The 12,638-nt window shown below is 45.8% G+C and overlaps 1 non-coding gene across 1 annotated transcript; it reads right to left on the bottom strand.

Annotated features, from left to right (window-relative positions):
- Positions 1-1,019: 1,019 nt before the first annotated feature.
- On the bottom strand, positions 1,020-1,111 carry trnap-agg (transfer RNA proline (anticodon AGG)). The gene is made up of 2 exons: positions 1,076-1,111; positions 1,020-1,055 (listed from the first exon to the last, which is right to left on the bottom strand). It is a non-coding gene; the product is annotated as a tRNA-Pro (tRNA).
- Between the last annotated feature and the right edge of the window lie 11,527 nt (positions 1,112-12,638).

The following is a 12,638-nucleotide window of genomic DNA, read 5'->3' as shown; positions in this document are numbered from 1 at the left end:
TGCACTGTAAATTCTATGATTCTATACTTCCCTACCAAAATGCATCATCTCACACGTCTCCAGATTGAAAATCTTTTTGAAGTTCTATCCAGATTGTCCACGTCTCAATTTACAAAATTTCCAAGTTTGTACCATCATCAAACTTTGAAACTGTTCCCTGTGCACCATGATCTAGCACATTGTTATATATCAGGGAAAGCAAATATTCCAGTAGGAACCCATGTGGAACACTACAAACCTTCTTCCAGTCCGAAAAGTCTCTAATTGACCATTACATTCTGTTCTTAATATTCAGCCACATTTATATCCTACTGTCCCTATTACTACTGTCCCTTTTAAGCCAGGAGCTGTAACATTTCGCTAATGCTGTGCAGTTTTGGTCTCCTTATTTGGGGAAAGATGTAAATACGTTGGAGACGGTTCAGAGGAGGTTTCCTCGATTGGTGCCAGGAATGAGCGGGGTTTCTAATGAGGAAAGGTTAGACAGACTGCACTTGTTTCCAGTGGAGATGTGAAGACTGACAGTTAATTTGATTGAAGTACATCAGATTTTGAATGGTCTTGACAAGGTGGACGTGTAAAGGATGTCACTGCTTGTGGGTGAGAGCAGAACTATTGGGCAGAGAAAAACAAGGATTTCGCCCTTTTCGGTCGGAGATTTGGAAATGTCTCCCTCTCAGAGAGTTGTGCGACTTTGGAACTCTGCCTCAGAAGGCGTGGAAGCGGGACATTGATTATTTTTAAGGCGGAGATTGAAGGATTCTTGTTCAGCAAATAAATCAAAGGTTATCGGGGTCACATACAACCATTGCATTCAGCCAGCTACCTGGATGCACAAGCGTTCGTTTGTTTTACTTGATATCTGAGGATAAATTCAGAGTCCGACACCATGGTGAAACGGTCTTTAAATGTCGTGTTCGTTACTTCACATGTTCTGCACTGATATATTCTCTGCAGCTCAACCCTGCTCCCGATTTCAGTCAATGACACCATATCGATCGTCCTGATTTAAAAAAACAGGGCTCGTCCGGGATTTGAACCCGGGACCTCTCGCATTTTATCGCAAATGGAAGCTCCCTAAGCGAGAATCATACCCCTAGACCAACGAACCAACCGAAGATCACAGCTCACTCAAACCAGCTTCTCATTGCCTCCCGAAGCTTATTGTATCAGCTCAATGCGCTTCTATATTCCTGTTCAATTTGGTTTCGTTGTTAAAATAAAATCAAAAGAAAAATTGTTGTCCCTTGCTTTTCGTACTGGGATCATTGGGTAAATTGGGGTATTTTGGGTTTGTTAGCCTCCACTGCGAACAAAATAAAACAGAACCTGAGGAAGGAGCAGTGCTCCGAAAGCTAGTGTTTGAAACAAACCTGTTGGACTTTAACCTGTTGTTGTCAGACGTCTTACTGAACAGAATAAAAGACATACGGGCCCAGTCGTTGCTCTTGCTGAGTATTTCGCAAGCCCAGGCCAGATGGTGGGGGGTGAATGTAATGCGACATGAATACAAGGACCCGGTTGAGGCCGCACTCATGGGTGCGGAACGTGGCTACATGTTTCTGTTTGTCGATTCTGCATTGTCGCGCGTCCTGAAGGCCGCCTTGGAGAACGCTGACCCGGTGGTCAGAGGCTGAATGCCCTTGACTGCTGAAGTGTTCTCCGATGTGTTCTCCGGTGTGACATGTGAATATTCGATTCATTCTCTGTCTGCAGTCTCTGCTGCTGTGTGTGGCACACAACTCGCCAGCCGCTGATTTGATCTCACTTAAAATAACTTTTAATTGCGTCCCAAAGCCCATCAGTTTCCCCACATAATAAATCAGAAATGTGAATGAACAATGTGACATTTATCTCTCTGTACTGGTGATGATCAGAGCAGTGATGTCAGATTTCACCACTCGCCAAGTCAGCCTGTGGTTGCGTCTCGCCAATCACGTGGGTAATGTAATTCTGCCAGTCAGTGTGTTCAGTTGGCATTTTAGGAGAAATTCGAAGTCATCATGACTTCATCAGTGGCCTCATAGTTAAGGTGTGAGTGATAGAACATCGAAAATTACAGCACAGAACAGGCCCTTACGCCCACGATGTTGTGCCGGCCCTTTGTCCTAGATTAATCATAGAATATACAGTGCAGAAGGAGGCCATTTGGCCAATCGAGTCTGCACCAGCCCCCGGAAAGAGCAGCCCACCCTTGGACTGTCGGAGGAAAACGGAGCACCCGGAGGAAACCCATGCAAACACGGGGAGGATGTGCAGACTCCGCACAGACAGTGATCCAAGCCGGAATTGAACCTGGGACCCTGGAGCTGTGAAGCAATTGTGCTATCCACAATATCACCGTGCTGCCCTTAAGAAGAAATTAATCTACACTATATCATTCTACCGCAATCCATGTACCTATCCAATAGCTGCTTAAAAGTCCATAATGTTTCCGACTCAACTACTTCCACAGGCAGTGCATTCCATGACCCCACTACAATCTGGGTAAAGAACCTACCTCTGACATCATCCCTATATTTTCCACCATTCACCTTAACTGTATGTCCCCTTGCAATGGTTTGTCCACCCGGGGGAAACGTCTCTGACTGTCTATTCCCCTGATCATCTATCAAGTAACCCCTCATCCTTCTCGGTTCTAATGAGAAAAGGCCAAGCACCCTCAATCTTTCCTCGTAAGACCTACTCTCCATTCCATGCAACATCCTGACAAATCTCCTTTGCACCTTTTCCAAAGCTTCCACATCCTTCCTAAAATGAGGCAACCAGAACTGTACACAGTACTCAAAATGTGGCCTTACCAGGGTTTTGTACAGCTGCATCATCACCTCACGGCTCTTAAATTCAATCCCTCTGCTAATGAATGCTAGCACACCATAGGCTTTCTTCACAGCTCTATCCACATGAGTGGCAACTTTCAAAGATGTATGAACATAGACCCCAAGATCTCTCTGCTCCTCCACATTGCCAAGAACCCTACCGTTAACCCTGTATTCCGCATTCATATTTGTCCTTCCAAAATGGACAACCTCACACTTTTCAGGGTTAAACTCCATCTGCCACTTCTCAGCCCAGCTCTGCATCCTATCTATGTCTCTTTGCAGCCGACAACAGCCCTCCTCACTATCCACAACTCCACCAATCTTCGTATCGTCTGCAAATTTACTGACCCACCCTTCAACTCCCTCATCCAAGTCATTAATTAAAATCACAAACAGCAGAGGACCCAGAACTGATCCCTGCGGTACGCCACTGGTAACTGGGATCCAGGCGAAATATTTGCCATCCACCACCACTCTCTGACTTCTATCGGTTAGCCAGTTCGTTATCCAACTGGCCAAATGTCCCACTATCCCATGCCTCATTACTTTCTGAATAAGCCTACCATGAGGAACCTTATCAAATGCCTTACTAAAATCCATGTACATGACATCCACTGCTTTACCTTCATCCACATGCTTGGTCACCTCCTCAAAGAATTCAATAAGACTTGTAAGGCAAGACCTACCCCTCACAAATCCGTGCTGACTATCCCTCATCAAGCAGTGTCTTTCCAGATGTTCAGAAATCCTATCCCTCAGTACTCTTTCCATTACTTTGCCTACCACCGAAGTAAGACTAACTTGGCTGTAATTCCAATGGTTATCCCTATTCCCTTTTTTGAACACGGGTACGACATTCGCCACTCTCCAATCCCCTGGTACCACCCCTGTTGACAGTGAGGACAAAAAGATAATTGCCAACGGCTCTGCAATTTCATCTCAGGCTTCCCATAGAATCCTTGGATATATCCCGTCAGGCCCGGGGTACTTGACTATCCTAAAGTTTTTCAAAATGACCAACACATCTTCCTTCCGAACAAGTATTTCATCGAGCTTACCAGTCTGTTTCACACTGTCCTCTCCAACAATATGGCCCCTCTCATTTGTAAATACTGAAGAAAAGTACTCGTTCAAGACCTCTCCTGTCTCTTCAGACTCAATACACAATCTCTCGCTACAGTCCTTGATCGGACCTACCCTCGCTCTAGTCATTCTCATATGTCTCACATGTGTGTAAAAGGCCTTGGGGTTTTCCTTGATCCTACCCGCCAAAGATTTTGCATGCCCTCTCTTAGCTCTCCTAATCCCTTTCTTCAGTTCCCTCCTGGCTATCTTGTATCCCTCCAGCGCCCTGTCTGAACCTTGTTTCCTCAGCCTTACATAAGTCTCCTTGTTCCTCTTAACAAGACATTCAACCTCTCTTGTCAACCATAGTTTCCTCACTAGACCATCTCGTCCCTGCCTGACAGGGACATACATATCAAGGGTATGTAGTACCTGTTCCTTGAACAAGTTCCACATTTCACTTGTGTCCTTCCCTGACAGCCAATGTTCCCAACTTATGCACTTGAATTCTTGTCTGACAACATCGTATTTACACTTCCCCCAATTGTAAACCTTGCTCCATTGTACGCACCTATCCCTCTCCTTTACTAAAGTGAAAGTCACAGAATTGTGGTCACTATCTCCAAAATGCTCCCCCACTAACAAATCTATCACCTGCCCTGGTTCATTGCCAAGTCCCAAATCCAATATGGCCTCCCCTCTGGTCGGACAATCTACATACTGTGTTAGAAAATCTTCCTGGACACACTGCACAAACACCACCCCATCCAAACTATTTGCTCGAAAGAGTTTCCACTCAATGTTTGGGAAGTTGAAGTCACCCATGTCTACTATCCTGTGACTTCTGCACCTTTCCAAAATCTGTTACCCAATCTGTTCCTCCACATCTCTGCTACTATTGGGTCGCCTATCGAAAACTCCCAACAAGGTGACTGCTCCTTTCCTATTTCTGACTTCAACCCATACTACCTCAGTAGGCAGATACTTCTCGAACTGCCTTTCTGCATCTGTTATCCTATCTCTAATTAAAAACGCCCCCCCCTCCACCTCTTTTACCACCCTCCCTAATCTTATTGAAACATCTACAACCTGGGACCTCCAACAGCCATTCCTGCCCCTCGTCTATCCAAGTTTCCGTGATGGCCACCACATCGTAGTCCCAAGTACCAATCCATGCCATAAGTTCACCCACCTTATTCCTGATGCTTCTTGCGTTGAAGTATACAAACTTCAACCCAACTCCGTGCCTGCAAGTACTCTCCTTTGTCAGTGTTCCCTTCCCCACTGCCTCACTGCACACTTTGGAGTCCTGAATATCGGCTACCTTAATTGCTGGACTACAAATCCGGTTCTTATTCCCCTCCAAATTAGTTTAAACCCTCCCGAAGAGTACTAGAAAACCTCCATCCCAGGATATGGGTGCCCCTCTGGTTCAAATGCAACCCATCCTGCTTGTACAGGTCCCACCTTCCCCAGAATGCATGCTAATTGTCCAAATACCTGAAGCCCTCCCTCCTACAGCATTCCTGCAGCCACGTGCTCAGCTGCACTCTCTCCCTATCCCTAGCCTCGCTGTCATGTGGCACCTGCAACAAACCAGAGATGACAACTCTGTCTGTCCTGGCTTTTAACTTCCAGCCTAACTCCCTAAACTCGTTTATTACCTCCACACCCCTTTTACGACCAATGTCGTTGGTACCAATGTGCACCACAACTTCTGGCTGCTCACTCTCCCCCTTAAGGATCCTGAAGACACGATCCGAGACATCCCTGTCCTTGGCACCCGGGAGGCAACATACCTTCCGTGAGTCTCGCTCGCGACCACAGAATCTCCTATCTATTCCCCTAACCATTGAATCTCCTCCTACTATTTCTTTTCTATACTCCCCCTTCCCTTCTGAGCCCCAGAGCCAGACTCATTGCCAGAGACATGGCCGCTAGGACCTTCCCCCGGTAGTTCATCCCCCCCCCCCCCCAACAGCATCCAAAACGTTATACTTGTTTTGAAGCGGAACAGCCACGAGGGATCCCTGCACTGTCTGCCTATTTGTTTTCTTTCCCCTAACTGTAACCCAACGACTCTTGTCCTGTACCTTGGGTGTGGTTACCTCCCGTTAACTCTTCTCTATAACCCCTTCTGCCTCCCAGATGATCCGAAGTTCATCCAGCTCCAGCTCCAGTTCCCTAACACGGTCTCCGAGGAGCTGGAGTTGGGTGCACTTCTCGCAGGTATAGTCTGTGGGGACACCTGTGGTATCCCTCACCACCCACATCCTACAGGAGGAGCATGCAACAGGCCTCGCCTCCATTCCCTCTTACCTTACAGAATATAGCTGCCCTGTGGACCAACTGGACCTCGCCCTCCGACTCTGCTCCCAGTCAGCTGCACTCTCTGTAAACTCCTGGATCCCTTCTCGCTCTTTGCGGAAATGTAGGAAACGAAATGAAAGGAGCACCTTACTCCCTTCTCACCTAACTCCCTCAGTCACCAAACTCTCACTATAGCACTCAAATGCACCAAATTCAGCACTCAGTGCAAACCATGATGTTTATCATGATGTGATCAAATGAGCGTCTGTTTCAGTCTTTCTGCGGGGAGTTTTCATGCTGAGGAGAAACATGTTGGACATGGTCTGGGAATGTTTCACTCCGGTCCATTACCAACATATCCTGCCCGGATGGGATGGGCATTTCCTTCCAAACGTTGCAGGACACTTTATTAATATTGAATAATATTTGTTAAGTATCATTTATTAAGTATTGTTTCATATGTTTAGTGTAGTTTATTTAGAAATATTAATTATCAGACGCGATAATTTTTTACTTTCATTCCCCAAACAGCTAAATTGGGTGAAAACCATGAATGGGAGGCTAGGGAGCCCCGATCATTTGTGTGGTCAGTGGTTTGTTTATGGAGCTGAGTAAATATTCCGGAGCAGAGCCGCTCCGAGCGGGGTTCTAACCTGCGCGGGGATACAATAATGTGGGTTTGCCGTTTCTGTCCACACATCTGGATAGGAATGGAGCTGCTGCTGCCCGGGGAGCTGGACAAGCAAGAGGCACAGATATTGACCAACTGCATCCGCAACAAATAGATTCCCCAAATTACCGAACAAAACAAAAACAAGCGCTACTGATCTTTAAAGAAACTATGACAGTCTCTCTGAAATCAATATACCAACACCTCTTGAAGATTAGATTTGTTGTAACAATTCACTATGAACTGTCTCAATATCAGCCTTAATTCCTTGCCAATTCTCAGACAGGCGCTGACTGGTTAGAAGTCTGCTTCACTTCTCAAGGTCCTGTTCAATAAAATCAATCACAGGCCCATGATCTGCTTTCCTCCTGTTCTCAGACACATCCACTTTCTACCAGGGCGCACTAACTGGTTTTCAGAGTAAGAGTCAGAATTCAGTCACCTCGTTCTCTCTCGATCCCTTTATCTCAGAGCCACCTCACAACCAGGAATGGAACTTCTCACAGAGCCAAGAATGGATTAGTTTGTCGATTCTTCCACTGATTCAGGACCGTCCATCACCAGGATGTATTCGTCCAAAAGAGTTGGGGTGAGATGGGGCTGAGTTTCACTGTGTATCCAATCAGTCCCCGGAGAAGCACAAAAACAAGGTGTGAGGGAGAGAGAAAGAAACAAAGAAATAGATAGAGAGAGACAAAGGAAAGAAAACAAGAAAATAATTTTCAAATATGTTCCATTTCTGCCTCGATGTTTTTACACAGAAATACATTCACCTGAATGAAACCAAACCACGTTTCCATTCGCTGCCGTTGCTGCTTTTCCTTCCAAACGTTGCAGGAAATGTTATTATTTATTGATTGCTGCTTTGAGTGTGAACTCCTTATTTATCTTTATATTGAAGAATGAAATGAAAATCGCTTATTGTCACAAGTAGGCTTCAAATGAAGTTACTGTGAAAAGACCCCACTCGCCACATTCCGGCGCCTGTTCGGGGAGGCTGGTACGGGAATTGAACCGTGCTGCTGGCCTGCCTTGGTCTGCTTTCAAAGCCAGCGATTTAGCCCTGTGCTAAACCAGCCCCGTCTAGTTTTTAAAAAGAACGTTTTTCGAAAAAACTGAATTCGATAAATGTTCACACCGTTAACAGACAACCAACCGAAATTCCGATTAATTGTCGAGCCGGCAGCTTCCTGGGGGAGTTAAACAAACATTTCGAATCACAGTCGCTGCGAGCAGGATTCGAATCTGCGCGGGGAAACACTATTTCATTTGAGGTCCAACCACTCGACCATCACAGCTGCGTCATTCAACATCAATTTGGTCGATAGAATACATTCTAAAACCAGCCTGGAATCACTCCAGGAAGTTGTTGCATTCAAGCGACCAACGGGGTCCCGGGGTTTATGTGAGGAGGGATTGAATTTTCGTTGAAAATGACCATTCGATTTGGAGAGACTCGGAAATCTCAGCTCCCTAAACGCACAATTCCACTGAATAAATATTTTGTGTAACAACATCAGTTAAATTGGAAATATATTAGAAATTCATGTTTCTTTTCAAATGCAGCAGCACTACACTTCCCAGTCTGGAAGAAAATTAAAATGATGAATCTAGAAATTACAGAGGGAGACCTGTGCAGACCGAATGGTCACATGATGACCTGATGACGCAACTAACATGATCACGTGTCGGGATTCCGGCATTTCCCCGGATCGCGGTCAGAGCACAAGCCAGGAACAGCTGCTCAATTATTAAATCAGTTATTTTTTATTACAACTCCTTGGTCGCCAGTCATTGAGAGAGAAGCATTTCTACATGGTTTCAGGAGTGGGCAGTATGGCAGAAGGACTCCACCGCATCAACCTCCTTGTATCATCAAATCGTAGAATGTCCAGCACAGAAGGCCATTCGGCCCAACGTGTCAGCACTGACCCTCCGAATGAGCACCGCAGCTACTCTCCTCAAGAAGAGGTTTAATAACTAGCGCAGCGTCAGCCCAGCTAGCTCCGTCGGTAGAGCATGAGACTCTTAATCCCAGGGTCGTGTGTTCGAGCCTCACGTTGGGTGCGTCTATATTATTATCTGAAAATATTGATGCTGAATGAACTGTCTTCCTAACAGGAACACAAGGTGATGTCGCTGGACTGGGAATCCAGAGGTCTGAACTAATCCTTGGTGATAAGATTTAATAAATCTGGAATTGAAATTTCGTCTCATGAAAGGTTCTGCTTCAGACGGATCACATTTCCACAGCAGGGATTGATTTGACTGAACCACACTGAAGATCTGTCACCGGCAGACTCACGGTTCCAGCAGTTGCCTATCAGAGAGCTCAGTTACACAGCAGGATACATTTACAAACAGGGCCCTCTCCACCTCGGCACATTGTGTGTGCCCTGATAGTCTCTTCCTGCTTTTCTGTGTGTCTTTCTCTGTCTGTCACGGCCGTGCTGTTGTTACGTATTAATCTCACTTTTCCCAAACAGTAATTGTGATTGATAGATACACACAGATTTCCGCACTGACATTCAGTACCAATGTCTAATAGAGACTGAATCCCACCCTCACATACAGCACCAGACATTGACTCATAATGAAGGAATCCTGCTCTCACAAACTGTTGAGACTGAGTTGCAGAGTGTTCCCTCCACTACCTGTGATTTACAGATACAGAACAAATCTCAGTCAGGTAAGTAGCAGAGTTTGATGGGTACGACATGTATTCCACACTCACCTTCTCTGCGCCAGATAATCAGATGCAGTCGACACGCGGTGTCTGTGTTGTTTTAACAAGAGTTTTACACAAGAACCGGAACACATTTACACAATATCAGGGTATAAGACGGAGGAGCAGAAGTAGGCCATTCAGCCCATCGTATATGCTCCGTATTTTAATGTGATTATGATTGATCCGCCACATGACGTGTTATGACCTCATACGGTGGCACGTTGTCACAGTGGCTACCTCACAGCGCCAGCGATCCAGTTCAATTCCAGCCTTTGGTCACTGACTGTGTGGAGTTTGCACTTTCTCTCCGTGTCTGTGTGGGTTTCTTCCGGGTGCTGCGATTTCCTCGCACAGTCCAAATATGTGCGGGTTAGGTGGACTGCCCATGCTAAATTGCTCCTTGGTGTTCAGAAAGTTGGGTGGTGTTACAGGGATGTGGTGGTGACACAGAAACTCTTTCAGAATATCGTTGCAGAGTCGATGGGCAGAATTGCCTCCTTTTACATTTTAATGATTTCATGATAATCCTCATGTCCACTTTCCCGGGTTTTTATCTCTAGATTTCATGATGAACCGTTAAAACCAACATTCCAACCAAGCCTCAGGTACCAGTAACTCCTCAATGGTCGTTAATTTCCCGGCTGTCAATCATTTGGTCAGTCATACCTCAGGCGAGGAGCAATAAAAATAATAATAATAATAATCTGTTATTGTCACAAGTTGGCTTCAATGAAGTTACTGTGAAAAGCCCGAGTCACCACCTTCTGGCGCCTGTTCCGGGAGGCTGGAACGGCAATTGTGAGAAGGCGGGGTTTTCATGATTCAGTTCTAGTATAACCGGGTGATCTGAATCTAATTCATCTGGTTTTCTCTCTGCTAATCTTGTCTCACAGTGAGGCAAACCTCACTGATTGGATAGACGAGTGATCGTTCTTCAGTCTTGTCATGGACGGACCCGCTGAATATGGAGGCATATCCTGTGTGGCAGGATTTAGCTCCAACTCAATCTATAAGTTTGTGGATGATACCACGGTGGTAGGTCGTATCGCAAACAATGACGAATCAGACACAGAAGGTAGATAAATCACTTGGTTGCATCGTGTACCTAAAACAGCCTGTCTCTAAATGTCGGAAAGATCAAGGAACTGATCATCGACGCAAGGAAGCGTTGCACAACACACACACCCGTCTGCATCAATGGCTGCGAAGTGGAGATGGTGGATAGCATTACATTTCCGGGTGTCACCCTCACCAACAGTCTGTCCTGGTCCACTCATGTTGATGCAACAGTCTAGAAACCCAACATCGTCTCTACCTCCTACGGAAGGAGAGGAAATTCGTCATGTCTGCATCAACTCTCACAAACGTCTACAGATGTACCACAGAGAGCATCCTATCGGGCTGCATCATAGCTTGGGATCGCAACTGCTCGGCCCAAGGTCGCAAGAAACTGCAGTGTGGTGACATCAGCCCAACGTATCACACAAGCTTGCCACCCGCACAGTGATTCTGTCTCCAACTCCCGCTGCCGCAGGACAGCAGACAACATTATCAGAGACCCTCCCACCCAGGTTTTACCTTTTTACAGATTATTCCATCAGGCAGAAGGTACAGAAGTCTGAAGACCCGCACATCCAGACATAGGAACAGCTTATTCCCCAGAGCTACTAGACTCCTCAACAACTCTCCCTCGGACTGATCTGTTCCCTGTAAGAACACTATTCACGACGTCCTATGCTGCTCTTGCTCATGGGTTTGCTTTGTTTGGCCCCTTGTTCCGCACTGTAACCAATCACTGTTTGTCCATGTACCATTTGTCAATGTACTCTGTCGATTATTCTTTTTCTGTCTACTATCTATGTAATGTGTATGTTCCCTTGGTAGCAGAAAAATACTTTTCATGGGACAATAAATCAAATCAAAGTGGTTCCTCTCTCACTACCCGATCAACTCATCTCAATCAGAACAAGACTGAATTTTGAATTCTCGCTTTTCCAACACAACTCGCTGCAATCTGGCCTGACAACTTGGACTGGATTGTCACATCAGTTGTTGCAAACCCATCTTGGACAAATGTGTCCCACTTCCGAGCAACCAGCGGATGAAAAATCGACGAGGATGGGATTCGAACGCACAGAGAGCACAATGGATTTGCAGTCCAACGCCTTAACCGCTCGGCCACCTCAACCCACAAATGCATGCGTCAAAAAGTCTTAATTCGTGTTGCATCCATGAATTGATGGAAAATATCCGCCTCTTTGTCTTCAGGCGTTGGTTTAGCACAGGGCTAAATCACTGGCTTGGAAAGCAGACCAAGGCAGGCCAGCAGCATGGTTCAATTCCCGTACCAGCCTCCCCGAACAGGCGCCGGACTATGGCGACTAGGGGCTTTCCACAGTAACTTCATTTGAAGCCTCCTTGTGACAATAAGCGATTTTCATTTCATTTCAGCCCGGTGTTCAATGATGGAAATGCAGATTTTGTCAGTAAAACGAATTCCCAGCATATTCAGGGACTTTTGTGAATGGACTGATGGGAAACACTTCAATATCATGTCCAAGATGTTTACACACAGTGTGAAAGGCCCCCGCTGAAAGACTGGAATCAACCATCATTTGATAGCAAAAACAAACGCTCCCGGCTTCACAGAGGAATCCGTCGATTATCGGAACACACACTTCACGATGGACATAGTCTGATCATTGAGTTACAGGTATCTCCAGGAAATAGAGTATATTCTTTCAGCGAGTCATGAAAGTATACTTGGAGCAGATTAATGATAAATTATTGTGTTGGGATGAGACTATTCCTGGTAGAAAGGTAAACTTTTCAGAAAGTGCCTCAATATTCAGCGGGTCCGTCCTTGACAAGACTGAAGAACGATCACTCGTCTATCCAATCGGTGATGTTTGCCTTACCATGAGACAATATTAACAGAGACAACAACAGGTTCATTAGATTCTGATCACACGGTAAATATAGAACGGAATCATGAAAACCCAGCCTTCACAACCTTGCCCCTCGCCTGAGGTATGGTGATAAT

This window comes from Scyliorhinus torazame, chromosome 24, assembly GCF_047496885.1.
Source record: "Scyliorhinus torazame isolate Kashiwa2021f chromosome 24, sScyTor2.1, whole genome shotgun sequence".
Lineage (NCBI taxonomy): Eukaryota > Metazoa > Chordata > Chondrichthyes > Carcharhiniformes > Scyliorhinidae > Scyliorhinus > Scyliorhinus torazame.
This window is presented reverse-complemented; position numbering and strand designations above follow the sequence as displayed.